Source organism: Pleurodeles waltl, chromosome 6 (genome assembly GCF_031143425.1).
Source record: "Pleurodeles waltl isolate 20211129_DDA chromosome 6, aPleWal1.hap1.20221129, whole genome shotgun sequence".
Lineage (NCBI taxonomy): Eukaryota > Metazoa > Chordata > Amphibia > Caudata > Salamandridae > Pleurodeles > Pleurodeles waltl.
In genome coordinates this window covers 717,440,963-717,460,324 of record NC_090445.1, presented here as the reverse complement: position 1 = coordinate 717,460,324, position 19,362 = coordinate 717,440,963, and the positions used below count along the sequence as shown (strand labels likewise).

The 19,362-nt window shown below is 46.7% G+C and overlaps 1 protein-coding gene across 2 annotated transcripts in view; it reads left to right on the top strand.

The window, feature by feature from the left end:
• Positions 1-19,362, top strand: part of WDR11 (WD repeat domain 11) — a 646,314-nt gene that overhangs the window by 238,386 nt on the left and 388,566 nt on the right. The window lies entirely within an intron of this gene.

Sequence of the window (19,362 nt, the reverse complement as noted above, 5' to 3'; positions counted from 1 at the left end):
TGGTGCAAAAGACCCTGCCTCCAATGTTAGATATCACCAACGCTCAAGCAAGTGAGGGGGTGAGTGCTCGGTCTCCCCAGTCAGTCCTTGCCACTCGAAACCTCCTGATGTGCCTTCTCCAACCTGAAGTATTTCCCAGGCACGTTATCTCGCACCACTTGGGCCCCAGAGAAGAGGGTACGAAGCGCCTCCGCTCCACACCACAGCCGCATCGATTAGACACTGGGTGGCATCCCACATGCCCTTTCCACTCTAGGCCTCGTCATCCACACTGTGACCAGTTCCACTATCACAGAAGTGCCGGGGGGAGGGGAGGCGCTAAAGGTTGGCCGCAAGCACCGCTTGTGTCAGGGCGACACGGCTTAGAGACGTGGGACCCTGTCCATTTCACCAAGCTTCTTCTAGCACAGGTTGATTCTCCTGCTGCCGCGCTGGTCTCTCAAGTCCCTTACAGGAAGTTTGGCTTTCAGCAGCACAGAACATTACCCCTATTCTCCACCTGGCTTCCCCACTGGAACAGGAATATTGCACTGGCGGCCCCTGCGATGTGTTTGCTGTAGGTTTTAGTGTGTTTGCAGGATCGCTGACAAATGGCACATTCCGTGTTGCACCGCTGACCACGTCACCAAATGTTTAATTCTTGATTAACTCTATAGATGCCTGACTTTCACGACTGACCTGGTTAAAAAAGGCATACATGCCAATACAGCAGGATTTCGGGAATTATCATTTCGCTACAAATGTTTGCTAGGCAACAGAGCCTCTCAAATAAATAAATTAAAATATTTCCTAACTGGTGTATTGATGTCTGACAACAATGAATGGATTAGGTCTCAAGTAGGATGATGAATCTACTTGAGATCGTATTGTCATGCAAAATCTTCAATACAAACTATACAAAATTTGCAGGTTTTGCAGAACCTCTGATTCACTCACTTACTACACTTACTAAACGGAAGAGACTAGAAGTTGCCCGGGTAACTGTAGCCCAGAGATGTCAATGATCAAAAATCTACAATCAGACATCTCATGACATATATTTGAGCCACTCAGGTCTCTCTTAAGCATACTGTTTTCATCTTCTGTTTTATTAGGGTGTAAACGTATGACGGAAACTTCGCTTTCCTTTAATTATCCTGTTTTAAGTAAGATGTATGTATGATTAGTCAATATCAATTTGTAAATGAGGCGACCATTTATTGCCACAGCTTGTTTGCGAAGCCTGCATTAATGCATAGTTATCAAATTGTAAAACGTTAACTTCACATGACCACCCATTCGCGTTCAACCCTCTCACGCTGCAATGCCAACGCAACCTTTCCTTCTGATGACGTCACCTGGCATACTCATGTTAGCGCAGATATCGACTGTACTCTGCAGAATAAAATGGCCAATCCTTTTCACAACAAATTGACATTAATCAAGTACCAGTAAAGATTATCAGTGATTAAATATAGCCTTAGAATGTATGCACCCGTGTTCTCCATCCTCCCTCCTCAGACGCCCATTTCTTTTGAAGGCTGTGTTTGTTATGTTTTATAATGTAACTGTAATGTATACGCTAAAACTGAGCTTAGACTGTATTATATTGCAGTGGTCATGTGAATGGGCTGACCCGATACGTTCAGTGTGCCACAATCGCCATGAGTATGTATTTAGTTTCCAATGCAGTAGATATGGAATTGTAATGGAAGCTTCAGCACAAAGCTGAAGGGACAGCGATGCAGCAGCTGGGGAGGTGACCAAGAGATGGGCTTGGACCTGCTAGGCCGCCAGTGTTAATATCTACTTTGTTTGAGATAGGTATGAAATCAAGGTATCAAGCGTACGTCGAGCTTACGGAAGGAAGACTTAACAGATGCACACAACTGCTGCTAACAACCATAATTAAGCAAAGCAATGTCGTCTTTATAAAGAAATTACCGTTTCCCGATACGCCGTTTAGTACTAAACTGTGAACAGATGGTTTCCATCCGCACTTGCCACAGTGGGATGAGTGAGTCACATGAGTATGCGCTCTGCCGCTAACTCCAAACTACACTCCAGCATTTTCACGAACTGCCAGACCATGCACAAGACACATACCTCACTCACACTCCATATAACTACCTTTGCTGCATAGAAGTGGATGCAGTATACTTGCTTTTATCAAAATTAAAAAAAATCATCTTGTATTGATTTCTTGTTTCCTTCGATTGGGGAAAGGGCCATTAATGTGTAATTTGTAATTCTCTTCCAGGGGATCCTCATCAATAGTCATAAACATTGAATATTCCCTCCCTTGTGCGGGGACCCCGGAGCATATATAAAATACACACATATAAAGTATGAAATATGCACGAAAAATATATATAGCATTTTTTGTAGACAAATTTTCATACTAAACTCATATATACATGTGTAAAACAGCAATGCAGGCTATAATCATAAACAGGCTAAAATGCTTTATTTCTATGGAGTTTTTTTTTTTTTTTTTTATTCTTTTCAAAATTACAATAAGAGAAAAATTATCTACCAAAGTCCCACAACTGGGCCTAGGGAAATAAGCAGTAGTAATCATCAGAGAAAAAAGAGAAAAAACTACATTGCAAAACAATGAAGCATTCTTAGCCAATAGGCTGCATGCAGGTTAACACAGGAGAACCATAAAAACTTTGGCACCGTGCCTTTAAGACCCTGAGCACCTCCAGTATCCCACCATGCCTCAGGGGTGAAGGAGAGGTGACAGTTGGTTCACAGTTAGGTCAGTTCTTTTTTCCGGCTTCTTCTGAGAGGATCCTGGAGCATTGAGTGTTTTTCTGAGTTTTTCTCAGAAAAATACTTTAGAACAGCGTTTTTTCCTACTTTACTCGACATCTAACATCATTGTCTGAGTCTGGAAGTTTTTTCCTGACTAAAAAATGCCTTCACTTTTTGTGAAATGCCCTTCCTGTGGGAAGAAGAAGGCCCAGTTAGATCCACACACTCTATTGTGTGCTTGCCTCAGAGTCACTGTCCTGACACTTGCAAACACTGCAAGAACATGTCAAAGAGGACTCTGAAGGACAGGGAAAAGATCAGGCTTCATGGGCTTCACGCGAGGCAGAAAACATCATCCTCTTCGCTTCCCAGGCAGCCAACAAGCCACTCTCAGGAGAGACAGGCTAGATCGACGTCAGCAGGTAGGAAGATACCTGTTTGTTCCCCGTCGACGTCGTCGCTGCCACCATCTCACCATCATAGATCAACGGCGACCCGACCGACGTCGAAGGATACGGCGTCGAGAGAACATGGCCATCGCAGGGGCAGATCTCCGTCGACGGCAACCCACCGATCGATGTCGAGCCATCACCGGCATGCCCATTTGCCGCCAAAGGCCGCGCACCCCTCGACGTAAAAAAAGGCGACGTCGAAATCGCCCCAGCGGCGAGAGCGAGGACATCCGCCGTCGGCTGCCCGCCGCTCAACGTCGAGGCACACAACGGTGAGCAGGTCGCGGTCCAGAGATCGCCGTTTGACGTCAAGACACTCAACGTCGAGACAGGAACAACCGGCGGCGCTCCCTTCGACGTCATTACGGCTGTCGACGTTGACGCAGGTTTTACCTGTTTTGCAGGGAGCAGAGCATCGGCTTCCGCCAGCAGATAAGACCACTCCACCTCCAGTGGTCTCCATAAGAAGTGGTTCATCTCGGTCGAGAGCAGCATCGTCGGGGCATGTCTCACCCATCAATTTGTCACCAAGATGGTTGGAGAGCCTTAATAGACCAACGGCCTCCCCGGACTCGCAGTATTCAAGGATGTACTCTCCTACTGCCTCTCTCCCGAGAACACCATCACCGACAGCGTGGGCTGCTTCTCGCCAGCCGACCACGAGGCCTGGACGCTCTGCTACAGCATCTCGCAGCAGGTCACGTTCCCAGCGACGGTCTATGTCACGATCAAGACACAGAAGGTCGCCCTCTTGGTCATCGTCATAGTCATCCGTCAGACGATACTCCCCCACCTTAACAGATTCTCCACCAGCTAAGGTTTCCCCGGTGGACGACATCACTACTTTTAATGAGGTGCTTGTCAGGGGAGCACAGAAGCTAAACATAGAGGTTCCAGAAACATCAACCTCCTCATCCGTCATTTTTGAGACTCTACAGCATAGAGCGGTTTCAAAAAAGCTACTGCCGCTAGTGCCTGGTCTGTTGCAACCTACCATGGACACCTTTTTAGCACCAGCCACCCTCAAATCGGCCCCTGCTAGGATTTTGAAAAAATATAAAGCGCCTCAACAAGATCCTTTATTTCTCCGAATGGATCCGCCGCCGGACTCAGTCATATTGGCCGCAGCCCGAAAAACTCACTCAGTAGCATCATCCTCCACGGTTCCACCGGACAAGGAGAGCAGACATCTAGAATCTCTGGGGAGAAAATGTGAGGCACGGCGGCATCTATGATGAAGGTCTCCAGCGCGTCTGCACTTCTAGGCAGATATGACCGTTCACTGTGGGACTCTCTGAACAGGTTCACAGAGAAATTACCTAGAGCAGGCAGGACTTCCAAGAGATCCTTCAAGAGGGATGTTTGGTCTCCAACCAGGTCATCAGCGCAGCGGCAGATGGGGCAGACTTAGCTGCACATGGATACGCACATGGGATTTGTGCAAGAAGGTCTTCCTGGTTGAGGCTGACTGGATTAAAACAGGAAGCACAACAGCGTATCCTAAATCTTCCGTTCAACGGGACCTCGCTGTTTGGTACCCATACGGACGAAGAAATGGCGCGCATGAAGACGGAAGTGGACACCATGAGGGCAGTAGGCCTGGAGAGGAAGAAGGACTTCAGGCGAAGGTATAGGCCTTATGACAGGCGCCCTTTCCAGCAGAGGGTTCAAACCCCTCACTGGTCCCAGAGGCCACAGCAGAGGCAAGGACGACCGCTTTTTCAGTCTCGTAAGGCCACAAGGGAACGAGACCACAACAGTCCGCACCCAAAGCGCCGGCCAAACAATGAGGACTCGCTTCCCTTAACACTGTGCACCACTCCGGTGGGGGGAAGTATCACAGACTTTATTCATGAGTGGCGTGCTATAACAAAAGACAAATGGGTGCTCAACATTGTCGAGAATGGCTACTCTCTTCTTTTCCAACAACCTCCACTGCACTTGCCACCAGCCAAATGCAATCCGTCTCACGTCAGCCTATTGTGCAAAGAGGCTCTCACCCTTTTACGAAAGAAGGCAATAGAAAAAGTTCCACTCGCGCACAGAGGGAAGGGGGTTTACTCCCGTTATTTTCTGGTAGCGAAAAACGGCAGAGAGGGCGTTTTCAGACCAATTATGGACTTACGGCTTCTGAACAAGTACATAAAAAAGCAAAAGTTCAGGATGCTGGCTCTTCACCAGATTTTCCCTCAGCTACATCGGGGAGACTGGATGTGCTCCATCGACCTGCAGGATGTATACTTTCACATCCCGATAGTTCCCAAGCATCGAAAATTCCTGCACTTCCAGATAGCCTCACAGCACTATCAGTTCAAGGTGCTACCATTCGGCCTGAAATCTGCCCCCCGCGTTTTCTCGAAATGCGTGGCAGTGGTAGCGGCACATCTACGAAAACAAAAAATCTTCATTTACCCATACCTAGACGACTGGCTACTGAAAGCCTCCTCTCCGGAGCAGGCGAGAACCCATTGTGACATTGTGCTCAAGGTTTTCGAGTCTCTAGTTCTAGTTCTTACGCGTTCAAGTGGAAGAGGTTCTACATATGGTGCTGTCAGCAAGGTCAGAATCCCATACGGGCTAAGGAGGAGGTCATACTGTCTTACTTACTCCATTTGGCAAAATCCGGTCTGCAGGTATCATCTATTAAGGTACATTTATCTGCCATTACAGCCTATCGTAAGTCACATTCTCAGGAATCCTTCTTTACGAAACCAGTAGTCAAGGATTTCTTAGAAGGTTTGAAAAAAGTTTTTCCGCCCATTCGGAAACCCTCCCCTCCATGGGAGCTGAATATAGTACTATCAAAACTTATGGGCCCTCCTTTCGAACCTATACACAAATCCTCTTTGCAACACCTTACGTGGAAGACGGCTTTTTTGGTAGCCATTACTTCCGCAAGGAGGGTCAGTGAAATTCAGGCTTTGTCCTCCAAAGAACCGTACACAGTCTTTCACGACAATAGAGTAGTTTTTCGAACTCACCTATCATTCCTACCAAAGGTGGTGTCAGAATTCCACATCAATCAGACTATTTCTCTGCCAACTTTTTTCCCTAATCCGGAGACTCCGGCGGAGAAAGCGTTGCACTCCCTAGATCTGAAAAGAGTGCTAAAATTTTATCTGGATAAAACCAAGCTGATTAGACATTCCAACCACTTGTTTATAAATTATGGTCATTTGAGAACAGGAGAGGCAGCATCTAAATGAACCATATCAAGATGGATAGTTTCTTGTATTGTTAATGCATACCAGTTGGCTAACAAACAACTACTTGCTAGACCTAAAGCACATTCCACAAGAGGAAAGGCGGCTACTGCTGCCCTCCTTAATAAAGTTCCAATCTCTGAAATTTGTAAGGCTGCTACATGGAAGTCTGCACATACATTTACTAGACATTACTGTTTGGACTCAGATGCAAGAGCAGACGCCCAAGTTGGGCAAGCCTCTCTGAGAAATTTGTTTGCATGATGCATATCTATTCCTGCACTTCTATTGGACAGTCCGCAGAGTCAAGGGATGGGCTTGCTAATCTATTCAATGTTTATGACTATTGATGAGGATCCCTTGGAAGAGAAGGATAAATTACTTACCTGTAAATCCTAGTTCTCTTCCAGGGGTATCCTCATCAAAGTCATAAACAACCCACCCTCCTCCCCGGACGCACGTCTCCTTGAAGTGCAGGACAGACTATCTTTTGAATCGACTACACAGCTTGCCACCGTAAAAAAGTACTGACCTAACTGTGAACCAACTGTCACCTCTCCTTCACCCCTGAGGCATGGTGGGATACTGGAGGTGCTCAGGGTCTTAAAGGCACGGTGCCAAAGTGTTTATGGTTCTCCTGTGTTAACCTACATGCAGCCTATTGGCTAAGAATGCTCCATTGTTTTTCAATGTAGTTTTTTCTCTTTTTTTCGCTGATGATTACTACTGCTTATTTCCCTAGGCCCAGTTGTGGGACTTTGGTAGATCATTTTTCTCTTATTGTAATTTTGAAAAGAATTAAAAAAAAAAAAAAAAAGAAACTCCATAGAAATAAAGCATTTTAGCCTGTTTATGATTATAGCCTCCATTGCTGTTTTATACATGTATATATGAGTTTAGTATGAAAATTTGTCTACAAAAAATGCTATATATATTTTTCGTGCATATTTCATACTTTATATGTGTGTATTTTATATATGCTCCGGGGTCCCCGCACAAGGGCGGGAATATTCAATGTTTATGGCTTTGATGAGGATACCCCTGGAAGAGAACTAGGATTTACAGGTAAGTAACTTATCCATATTCGTATTTGGTAAACAATCTCTGCCAACATATGTAGGCTGGGCTCGGAGTCAAAACCCTCTCGGATTGGCTAGTCCCCATGCATGTCCCGTGCCATTTTTACATGCACCCATATCCCTTTCGGTGACAAAACATGAGGCATGCTTGGTGCCAAAACGGCAGCGGTTTATTCGTACAAACAGTCAAACATAATGGTACACAAACCTGCTCCCCCAGCTTAGTCCAAAATCTTTTGGTCCGCATTGTTTGTGGGTCCACTTCTGTCAGTAATATTTTGCCCAGCATTTCTAGCCAGCACCTAGAGCGAGTAGCCCCTTGTTTAGCAATGATCTAGCACTTCCTGCGGCTTCTAGGCTACACCTTGCTGCAGTGTGTTGTGGGAGGCCCCTTTGTGGCTACCTGGGCTGTAAAGGCCGTGTCCTCCCACTGCTGACCACTTGCTAACTGTTGGCCTGCTCCCCTGTGTCCCTGCCATGAGGCATCCCAAGGGCACATTCTTGAGTGGCTCCCCCTTTGGCTATGGTGCTCAGCCTGCTGACCATCCATGCTAGTTCTGCCACACTGATAAAGGTTTCACAACCTCAGGCGGCTCCCCCACTCAACCTCTCCGGTCCCCTAGTTGAAACCAATTTGCTCTAGCACCTCCCCCATGTTCAGCAGGAGCAGCCCCATGTCTGCCCCTGTTAGGTGAAACCCATCCGGCTCATAGTAGCCCTGTGTTTTGAGATTGATTAGCCCATGCCTCATATAGCTCCACCCATTGGCAGTGCATTTCTTGGATATGGTGATGTTCAGTTTTCTCCTAGACCTCTCAACCACTCCCATCCATCTGAAGGTAGGTATAATTTCTGACCATATCAACTCAGCAGTGAGAATGAGCCTTGAAACTGCTGTCAGCCCGGCTGTCATTGCTACAAGTAAATCCCTGCGCCCAAATTTAGCAAGATCATTCCCTCCTAGGAGCACTACAAGGATATCTGGCTTCCCCACCGACCTTAGTCCATGTTGCACTGTGGCTAGCAAGTGTTCCCAACGCATTCCGGGCTTGCCCATCCTGGATACCATTGTGTTCGCAGACCTAAGCCTTTGTGTTCCTTTAGCGGCAACACCCACCGCTGAGCCCTCACAAGGAAAGAGTGACCCAGGATCCACACCCTGCACACCTGGGGCCTGTCATGAGGAAAGAACAGTTTAGCTTATACCGGCCCGTACGTAGACTTGCTATGCCCTGGAGGCTCAGCGGCCAGTTGTCTTGATGCGATCCCCATCGAGGCCACTGGCTCCTGCCATCATTGCAGCACCTATATGAAAGGAGTGCAGCACAATTATTTTTGCTGGAAGGCCTGCGGCCCCAGAGGCCATTCTCAAAACTGCATTAATTTGGAAGAGGTTGAAATAAGAGCCATCCTGGTGCCTGAAAAGGGGCTGGTCAGCCGAGGCACCACCATCTAGGTAGCTGCACATGCCGCACAAGGGGCAGCATTCGCCCTCCTCCAGGCAATACAGGCGCGTGACCTTGCCTTTGCCCTCCTGGTCTGTTTTTGACTGGCAAGATGACCCCAAATTGAATCTGGTGTGAGCTACCAGTTCACTAACACTGTATGCCCCGAAGAATGCCAGCAAAAAACAGCCTTAAAGAGTACCACCTCTTGAATCTGACTCCAAATGCTCTGAAGTCCTTTGAATAGTTTGCAAAGTGCCAAAATGTATTGGGCGCCTTCCATCTCTCTGCCTTAGGTGAAGGCCCCCCACTCTTTGCTGACCAGCAGTAGATGTCACAACCTACTCATTGTCTATGTCTGTGGCCCACTGGAAATGTGGCGCGGTCTTGGTTCCTATAGGTTCTGCCTTGACCCAAGTAGGGGCGACCCTTTCTGGTAGCCATGGTGCGGCTGACAGAGGGAACGCCAATGGCAGTCCGTGCCCTCCAGAAGGAGTCCCCGAGGGGAAAAAAACCCAAAAGAGAAAAAACCTCAAACTGGAACTCCTGGAACAAAAACAAAAAGTAAATCTGAACAAAAGACAAAAATGACAATGAAAAAAGCTGGAACAGGCTCAGAAAACATATAATTGACGCAAAAGAACAGGAGCAAAGAATCAGCACCCAAAGGAAGTGTTGCAGCGCAGAGAGAAATTACACACCTTATATACTCAAAGAACAGAAAGTGACCGGCAGGAAGTAAAAGACACCATATTGGATTGGGCACATAGCATGGAAACTCATAGCAAAAGTCACCATTTTAGGTAAGGATCCAAGGCATGCAGGGAGAAAGAAGGCATGCTGGGAAGGAGAAAGGATAATGGAAATGAGTGAAATGCATAAATACAGGAAGAAACGAGGAAGGCAGAAAAAGACGAAAGAAAAAAGAAGTAGGTAAGTGGGGGGGAAAGAGAGTGGACGGAGGCAAAACTAGCAGGGGCGCGCCGTGCCCTTAAGGTGTCAATAGAAATAATAAATGGCAGGGGTGCGGTGCCTTCTTCCGCTGTGGCTCGCGGCTGCGTCCCAAGCTGAATGTTTGGCTCTGCGGTGCGACAGTAGGTGTACCCCCCCCCTCCTGAGCCCTGTGTTTGTGTGGAAACAGCTGAAAAAATTGACAAATCAGAAGAGGGGCGTGAACAGAAGAGGCATCTTCCTAAGAACATTCACTAAGAGGATAGCCTTTCCAATGAATAAGATACTGAAGATGGTTCCGGAATATACGAGAGTCACATACTTCTTGTACTTCATATTCAGGTTCATTATCTACCAACAAAGGAGGAGGACGTGAAATGTCAGGAAAAAGGATCAGGTGTATAGGGTTTCAACTGAGAGACATGAAAGACTGGATGGATCTTCTAGGTTCGAGGTAAACGGAGACGGAAGGTTTACAGGATTGATTTGCTGAAGAATACAAAAAGGTCCATAGTAATGGGGCTTAAACTTATTTTGGAAAGGCGTAGGGGCAAAAATCTTGAAGAAAGCCAGACTTTATCTTGGACGTGGTAAACTGGAGCCTTACTTTGTTTCTTATCAGCCAATCTTTTCATGTATATTTTAGTGACTTGTAGATTAGATCAAATAAGCCATTGAATTGTATGTATTTTTTGGAAAGAGAGGTAATAGCAGGAAGTGTAGAGGAGGTCTTGGGAGTAGTAGGAAAAGATGTGGGATGGAATCCATATGAGCAGAAAAAAGGAGTGACTTTGGAGGCACTATAGACGGTATTATTGTACGAAAACTCTGCAATGGGAAGGTAAGTGCTCCAGTAACTCTGAGTGGAGTTACAAAAACAACAAAGAGTTTGCTCAAGTCCCTGGTTAAGGCGTTCGGTCTGCCCATTGATTTGGGGATGAAATCCAGATGACAAAGTTACATTGATATTCAAGATCTTACAAAAGTGTTTCCAGAACTGTGATATATATTGAGGTCCCCTGTCTGACGCAATACTTTGTGGGAGACCATGGAGACGAAAAATGTTTTGAATAAAGATTTGACTCAATTCTTGTGAGGTGGGTATTTTCTTCAAAGAAGTAAAATGAGCCATCTTAGTAAAGGAATCTATTGTCACCATTATAACTTGGTTTCCCGCTGATGGAGGCAATGAGCACATAAAATCAGTGGATATCGTATGCAAAGTGGCTTGGTGAAACTGGTAATGGTTGAAGTAGTCCTGCGGGCCTAGTATGGGGGACTTTCACTTGGTCACAAATGGGACAAGATTCCATGTATTTTTCTGCGTCTTGTTTCCACGTAGACCACCAAAAAGAGCGGAGAAGTAATTCCTGTGTGGCTTTAATACCACGATGACCGGCTACAGAGGAATAATGACACTTCCGAAGTGCCTTTTCTTGCACTCTTTTAGTAGGTAGAAATAAGGTGTCCTTGTAATAGTAGTATTCTTTCTGTTTGCATATTTTGGGACAGAAATCCTTTAAGTCTTGTTCTGAAAGGGTTGAGTATTCAGATTGTACTTCATCTAGAAATGATTGGACTGCTCCAATTATTTTGTCTCGTTCAAGTAGATATTGTGAAGGGGTACTAGAACTGTCAGGATAACGGAAAGATAGAGGATTGCTCAAAATATTTTGAGATCCTGGAATATAGGTAATATAAAAATCGAATTGACTAAAGAAAAAGGCCCAACAAGCTTCTCAACTGTTTCGACACTGAAAATTGCGTAAGCATTGCAGATTACGATGGTCCGTTCTTACCTCAAAAGGTTCTTTTGAACCCAAGAGGAATTGTCTCCACTCTTGACAGGCAGTTTTTAGAGCCAACAGTTCTCTTTCCAGTACTGAATAATTTTGTTCAGAATCAGAGAGCACATGTGATAGATAAAAGATCAGATGTTCTAATCCATCGTCGTCTTGTTGAAGTAATGCTGCTCCGATAGCTCTTTCTGAGGCGTCAGTAACAACTATGAATTGTTAATTGGTGTCCGGATGTCTCAGTATGGGTGCTTGAGTGAAGGCCTGTTTTAAGTTTAGAAAAGTAGTCTCAGCCATGTCCGTCCAGGTGAATCAGTTTTGCAGACTCTCTTTTTTGAGAGTTTGTGTAATTTGGCTGGTTTGTTTAGCAAAGTCTGGGATAAATTGACGGTAGAAGTTGGCCAGCCCTAAGAAACATTGAGTTTCCTTAATTGACGAAGGGGATGGCCAATCTAGTATGGCTTTAACTTTTTCCGGATCCATAGATATACCAATTTGATTAATGTGATAACCTAAATATTTCACTTCAGTCTTATCAAATTCGCATTTCTCCGGCTTACAGTAGAGATGATGTTGCCTAAGTCTATTTAAGACTTGCTTAACGTGTGTAGGATGACGTTCAGGATGTCTGGAATATATGAGGATTTCGTCTAAATAAATCACTACAGTGTGATTTAATAAGTCAGAGAATATTGAATCCATAAATCTTTGAAACACTGAGGTGGCATTCATCAAGCCAAAAGGCATTACCTTATATTTGTAATGTCCAAAAGGTGTCCGAAAGGCATTTTTCCACTCATCTCCCCCTTAATACGCAATAGATGATATACTCAGCGAATACCTAATTTTGTGAACATTTGTGCCCCTCTGACAGCCTCCAAAATGTCTTTGATGAGGGGTAGTGGATATCGATCTTTTATGGTGATTTTAACTAATCCACGGAAGTCTATACGGGACGAAGATCTTTAGTCTTTTTAGGTACGAAAAAGAGGGGAGTCCCCGCAGGAGAAGAAGATGGTATAGTAAGACCACTCTGTAGATTTTCTTGAAGATAGTCCTTGAGATTCTTTTTTTCTGGTTCAGTGAGAGAATACATTCTTCCAAAAGGAACATTTGCTCCAGGCTCCAGAAGAATGGTACAATCGTAGTCTCTATGTGGAGGTAGTACGGGCTTTGATGGTTTTTGAAAAACGTCTATAAATTCCAGATATTGACTTGGTACCCTTTGGACTGCATTTATGGAATGTCCTACATTTGGTTCTGATGTTATTATTTTTCTGGGAGACCAATAGATGTCAGAAGCATAGCAATGATCATGACAGAACTTAGAAGACTGCAAAATGGTTCTGGTTTCCTAGTTAATATACAGATTGTATCTCATGAACCATGGTATTCCTAGGATTATAGAATGATTGGGGGAAGAAATTAAATCAAAAGAGACATGTTCCTGATGTTTCCCAAAGTGTAGACCTAGAATGGAATGGTATTAAGAACAGTACCGGAGGATAATAAGGATCCGTCTACAGTATGCACTTGTTCTGGAACGTCTTTAGGCAGTAGTGGAATTTGTAGTTTTTTTTAGCCCAGGTCATATCCATATAAATGCTACTAGCTCCACAATCTAATAACGCCAAGGTCCTTTCTTCACGACCATCAGGTAACTGCAGGGTAACAGGTAACATAAATAGAATAGTGGAATCTTCCTTGGAAGAAATGATGGAAGGTATTGCAGGAGATCCTGTCCCCTCCGTTCTCACAGAGGGCGGGAAGTGGCGTTTCCCGAGGTCTTCATAGGACGAACTGGGCAAGTGCGGAGCAAATGACCTGCTGCACCACAATATAGGCACAATCCTCTTCTCCATCTATCTTCACGTTCGCTAGTAGAGTGGGGACCACGAACAGTATCCACCTGCATAGGTTCTCCTTCTGTCTCTCTAGATACAGGTTGAGGTTCTTCAGGACGATGTACAAAGATACGTGGGTTGCTTGACTGGGAAGGTCCACAGTTTTTTATTTTTTATAAACCACGTTCTTGGAGACGATATTCTATAGAGAGAGCTAAATCCATCAATCCTCGATGATCATCTACTCTGGCAGAGTGTACTAATTCGTCTTTTATGTCTTCTCGAAAACCTCTGCGGAAAATAATTACTAGAGTACGCTCTACCCATGTTGTTTCGGCAGCCAATTGTCTGAAGCGTGTGATATATTGGAGAACATCTTGAGTGCCTTGTTGAATATCACAGAGCGCTTCTTCTGCTGATGCTTCCAATCCTGGGCGTTCAAACATTTGTTTGAATCGGCTCACAAAGGCTGAATAATCAGACAGCACTGGGTCGTTGGAGGCTACTATCGGAGTCGCCCAGGCCAAGGCAGGACCTGACAAGGCACTGATGAGATAACCCACCTTCGTTTTATCTTACGAAAATTGTGTGGGTCTAAAGGCAAAATAGACAGTCAAAGCATCAAGGAATTCTCGCAGTTGTTTGGGTCTCTTGAAAACCGAGGAGTAGTAGTAGAAACAGTAGGAACATCGGTGCTTCGGGATGCCAAGACTTGTCGTAAAGCCACATTTTCATTTCTTAATTGTTGCAATTCATGGGCTTGTTGTTGAATAGTTACGAGTAGGTACTGGTTAGGGTCTGCAGCAGCCGTTGCAGTGTCTTCCATTCTGCCTGACGAAATCTGGTTTGTTTGGCGCTGCAATCTGTCACGTCCTACTCGTTGTCTATGTCTGTGGCCCACTGGAAATGTGCCGCGGTCTTGGTTCCTATAGGTTCTGCCTTGACCCAAGTAGGGGCGACCCTTTCTGGTAGTCACGGTGCTGCTGACGGAGGGAACGCCAAAGGCAGTCCGTGCCCTCCAGAAGGAGTCCCTGAGGGAAAAAAACGCAAAAGGGAAAAAACCTCAAACTGGAACTCCTGGAACAAAAACAAAAAGTAAAAAGTCAATCTGAACGAAAGACAAAAATGAAAAAAGCTGGAACAGGCTCAGAAAACATATAATTGACGCAGAAGAACAGGAGCAAAGACTCACCACCCAAAGGAAGTGTTGCAGCGCAAAGAGAACAGGAATTACACACCTTATATACCCAAAGAACAGGAAGTGGCCATCAGGAAGTAAAAGACACCATATTGGATTGGGGACATAGCATAGAAACCCATAGCAAAAGTCACCATTTTAGGTAAGGATCCAAGGCATGCAGGGAGAAGGAAGGCATGCTGGGAAGGAGAAAGGATAATGGAAATGAGAGAAAGACATAAATACAGGAAGAAACGAGGAAGGCAGAAAAAGAAGAAAAAAAAAGCAGAAGGTAAGTGGGGGGGAGAGAGTGGAGGGAGGCAAAACTAGCAGGGGCGCACCGTGCCCGTAAGGTGTCGAGGCCCCATGACCAATTTGGGGCCTCAATAGAAATAATAAATAGCAGGGGCGCAGTGCGTACTGCCACCGCATCTCGCGGCTGCATCCCGAGCCGAATGTGCGGCTCGCGTCGCGGCTGGTGGCGCAACAGTAGAAGGTGTTGGCCGAGTCTTTGCTCCCCGCCATCTTTGCATAATAAGAAATTGCGCTAATGTGAGTCTGTGCCTATGACCTTGTCTTCCTCTTCGAGAAGGCCCACTGAATAAACAGTTCAACCTCTCTGCTGGATAACTTGCCAACCCCCACGCTCCAATTATCTCCAGAAACTTCGGCTGACACTTAGTGTAGTTGGCAACAGTCTTAGGGGCTCAGGCATTCTCCACGAACATGGTCAGGTCTGGTCTATCAGCGTCCAGAGGTCTTGAGGTACTGCTGCGCAAGTGGGGCCAGCTCCCTCAATTTTTGCTATTGGAAAATGAGACAGCGCATCAGCCACCACATTTGCTGCTGGGTATACGTCAGGCCCTGATTGCGATGTTTGCCGTGAACTGGCAGCCCAGGAAATGCCTTAACGTACTCACCACTGTCGAGCAATGTGCTTCCCCTGGATTTAAGGCCTGTACCACGGCATGTTTGTCAACGCACAGGACTTTCTGCTTGTTGGCAAGCAGCTTTTCTCATATAGTGATGGCAACTACAATGGAAAAACCTCCAGTCTACTTTTTGGTGATCTCTTTTTTGTGCCATTGAGCTGGCCACTTGGTGGCAGCTCATGCTGATCCCACAATGGCTACAAATCCTTCGCCCCAGCTGCATCAGTGTAGAGTTCGAGTTAGCTGGCTGACATCCATGGCTCCTGCAAAATCAAAGTACCATTGAAAACATTTGAAGAGGTTTCCCATTGGAAGAAGTCTTCCCTCACACCCTGTGTGATCCTATCTCTGTGCTGTATTCTCGTCAGTCCTTTGGTTAAACAGGCCAACTATCTGGCAAATAGCCTCCCAGCCGGGATGACACAGGTGGCGAACTTCAGCTTGCCCAGCAACTCTTGCATCTCACCTAACGTGGCCTTCTTCTTTCTCAGTGGTGTCAAAATAAGCTGTTTCATGGCCTCTATCTTATTTGGTGGTAACCTGCAATACGTCCTCCTCTGTGTCCAACTCGATGCCAAGGAAGGCTGGACGCAAGCTAGGTCCCTCTTATTTGTCACGAGCCAAAGGGACACCAAGCTCTTCTGCCAGTTCTACAAACTGCTCAACCAGGTCTAAACATTCAGAGGAATCAAGTGTGCCAATGAGTAAGAAATTGTCTAGATAGTAGATGCACCGTCCTACTGAGTGGTGGGTCCCCAATACCCATTCTAAAAAGCTGCTAAAAGCCTCGAAGTAGGCACAAGAAAAAGCACATCCCATGGGAAGGCATTTGTCATATTAGAAGTAGTCCCCAGCTTGAAACCTGACAAATAATAGCTGCCCAGGTGGACCGGTAGTTGCAGGACTGCCCTCGTTTACATTTTTCCATATCGTATCTCCAACAAGCTTTGTTTTGGCCCTGCCCTGTTTTTTCTCCTGTGTACACTTTTGTTCTGTTAATTAGGGGAATCCCTGTCTGTCGCCCTTTCTGGCCTATTACTTGTAAGGTGGCATCTCTCCCACTAAACCCTTCTCTGGCTGCCACCATGTGGGTGGTGAAGCTCTCGACATCCTGATGGCACCAATCTATACGGGGTCATGCCTGCATTTTTTCCTGAAGGTTTCATCGTAACAGAGCCCCGCCTCTCCATGGTATTTTAGCTGCGCTTCATGCCTTTTCTGTTCATGTAAAAACAAAGCCTCAGCACTCTGGGGTAATTTTCAACAAAGACACAGGCCGCTATTCTAAAAGCCTGCAACCTTTTCTCAATGTTGTGCTCAACCCTAGGCTTCTGCCTCTCCCTCTTGTCCTCTTTTTTTTATCTTGCTCTGTCAAGTACAACCCAATTTGGTGCATCTCTAACAAGGTGAATATGTCTATATATTCTTTCTGCCATATCCTCTCCTTCACTGTCAGTGGGGTGAGACTGACTAAGGGGGTTTGACCTGGTGAGGGTCTTATGTATTCACTGGGGTGCTTACCTTTCCCTCCCCCGGTGATAATCCCCCGAGGCCGTTATAAGGTCAATGGCTGGCGGCGGTGTTGGCTCCTTAACTCCTATATTGTCTGCCTCTTTGTTGGCCTCTCCTGCCACTTTTTCTTCATTCTGATGCTCCCTTGTGGTAGAATGATCCCCAGCTACCCCTTTTGAAGGTTCAGCTGGTTCTTGACTGCCTCGCGATAGGAGGGCCCATCTGCCTGCTTGCGCCTTGACCAGTGCTAGCCTACTGCCCTACCACCCCTTGTGCCGCTGTGTTAAGAACCCTGAATTGCATGCCATAGTTCGCAATACCCCCTGAGGTCATCCCTGGCGTAGGCAGCGCTGTGTCACTACCCAGGTGCCCCCTTACCCCCACGCTGCTGTGTGATTGTGTCATACCATTCTCTCCTGCCACTTCACCGGTTTCTTTGCTAGCGGGTGTCTTTGGTGCCCCCATCCTGGCTACAGGCTCCGTCCGCCTTTCGTTATCACTGTTCTAATCGCTCTCAGAACCTTCCTCCATGGTGACTTTGTGTGGTGATGGCCTATTCCTTCTTTCTTGTGCCCTTAAGTGTGGCTTTCCTGTGGGCTTATCCACAGGGGCTGCTGTTCCAGCTACAGGCCTCTTGTTAGCAACACCCCATCATTGGGTTTTCCTGCACCTCTCACCGACACCTACAGTGGCGCCATACTGGCTCATTGCTCGTCCTGTTCTAGAACTCCCTGCATCTGCTGGTTGACCCAATCCTTGCAGCGGCTGGCCACCAAATTCCTTGCTCTAATCAGCAGCTCCTGCAAATCGTTGTCAAGTTCAGGCCCCTCATAGGTGTCCTGTATATCCACTGTGCTTTTTGTTGGTCTTGCTCGGCCTCCCTCTTCTTCGTCATCACTCCGGTACCTTGCAGGCTTGCGCTGCTACCTCCCTGAACCAGCTGCACCTGAGGTGGAAGCCCTGTCCCCGGGCATGCTTCCTGCCTTCTTGGCCTGACCCCCTTTTGTAGCTGAAGGGTTAACGTTGTGTACACTTGTTACAGTTTTGGCTGCTGAACTGCGATTCACTGCAAAGTATGTGGGCAGTTTGTCCGAGGTGCGGAGCCTTGTTTATTAGTTTTGAGGATCCTTGTTTAAGGCAGGCACTACAGAACAAAAAAAGGCCACAGTGCCACAAGCTGTGCCAAACCGTCCCTTTTAATATATGCGGGCGGGAGGTGCAGTCACTGTCCGGCCGGGGTTAACTCACTTTCCAGAAGGCATGCACAAGCGAAGGGCACTCCCGTTCCAGAGGCGCTCCCGCTCCTGGCGTAAAAACTCATATGTGACCCAGAAGACAGCCTGCGCAGTAGAATAGAATCCTCTCCTGCCGCGCTCACAGCCCCATTGAAGCCACTGTGTGAGCCGAGCTGTGCTTCCGCCCAGGGCAACCATGGTGGAAAAGGCGGCTGCGTGCTTAACTCACTGCTCATTGCTAGAGCCGCCTGTGCTGCTCGGCCACAGTCCAAGCACAAGTTGTGCGGTGCCTCCTGCATGAAACCGCAGTGCCTCCCCACCTCGATTAGCGACAGGGTCCCTCAACGGCAGCTCACTCGAGCGAGGTGTTTATCCTAGTGGCGACTCCAGCGTCTGGGGCAAGGCGTGTTTCCCAAAACGGCATCTCCAATGATGGGTTCCAAGACGATGGGTTCCGGCAGCGAAAGTGTCCCAGTGGCAAAGCTGTGTGATCCCTTGGAACCACCTTGGGATTTAAACCTGGTGCCACCACAAGGGGTGATGGGGGGTGGTGGCGCTGGCACTGATTTGGCCATTTAAAAAAATGGTGGCCACTCAGGCCACTGCGTATTCGCAGGCTTGGTCTCCCACGTTAGGGTCCCGACCCTCATTAGGGATTGGCCACAGGCCCCTGGCCCGCAAGATGAAATTCAAAATCAGTAGCTAGAGATTGCAGGGGTGAAATTCTAACCCGTTTGGCCAGGTCTTTATGGCAGTGTACCTTTTGCCAGGCAATTATGCAAGTATCACCAGGGAGGGGCTTTGGCGCTACCCACATGTTGGTAGTCCGTATGCTTTCACAAAAAAGTGCTTCTCCTCCACACAGTTGTAATCATTTTGTTTACTTATCCACCTGCATGAGCTTGAAACCATTGCAAAGCTATTAAAGTATTGTAGATAACTAGATAATCTAGGGCGTTTCTCTCTGGCAGCAGAGCAGATGGAAGGTGGGCAGTCA